At 28.9% G+C, this 827-nt stretch overlaps 1 protein-coding gene across 2 annotated transcripts in view; it reads right to left on the bottom strand.

Moving 5' to 3' along the window:
* The window catches only part of LOC108726468 (probable G-protein coupled receptor CG31760), a 98,415-nt gene that overhangs the window by 69,972 nt on the left and 27,616 nt on the right, over positions 1-827 (bottom strand). The window lies entirely within an intron of this gene.

Consider the following 827-nt stretch of genomic DNA (forward strand, 5'->3'; position numbering starts at 1 on the left):
CCCGCCTCAAATCAAAAGCGTGATATGCATTAAGAACAATGCGATGCATGCACAAGGTGGTTTCGTACACTGAGAAAAAAATGCTGTTGATTCAATTAAAATCTATATTACGGGTTGTCACTAACATAAGTAATTAATTCATATATATTTTTATTGACATAAAGGCCTTGATTATTGAAATAATAATTTATGTCTTTATGTCAATAAAAATATACATAAATTAATCACTTATGTTAGTGATAGCACGTAATATAGACTTTAATTGAATCAACAGCATTTTTTTCTCAGTGTATAGTTTTCTCAGTGTATAGGTTAGCCATTTTTGTTCTACTTTCACCAAGAGTTTTTTCTAGTGGAATATAAATAAAACGTTATGACAAAAACATAAACTAAATACTGTATTATATAAATACAAGAAGTAAAATAACAGAAATTAATAACCAACTTTTAGTAGTTATAGAAAGTAATTACTTACCTACGAAACGTTACATCACAACTACGACGTTTTACATTTTGCTTTACTGATAGTAACAGAATAAACAAACTGAGCAATAAACTAATGCAATCGAGTCAGACGGACAGTCGGCACGACTTAAGCCCGGTTCTACTGATGTAAAATTAACTTTAATCTCGATTTAACACACTGTTTTTTATTAATTTTTAGAATTAAAAAAGATAAAGAGTAAATCGAACCGAAATTAAAGTTAATTTTACATTAGTAGAACCGGATTTGTTGAATTTACTGTTTAATTATCCACAATCAGCAAATAGATAGGGTCCAATTACCTTAAATGAAATACGAATATGCTGCATTGTAACCAGCTTGT

Source organism: Mycetomoellerius zeteki, unplaced genomic scaffold (assembly GCF_001594055.1).
Source record: "Mycetomoellerius zeteki isolate Tzet28-1 unplaced genomic scaffold, Tzet1.0 scaffold111, whole genome shotgun sequence".
NCBI classification, from domain to species: Eukaryota; Metazoa; Arthropoda; class Insecta; order Hymenoptera; family Formicidae; genus Mycetomoellerius; species Mycetomoellerius zeteki.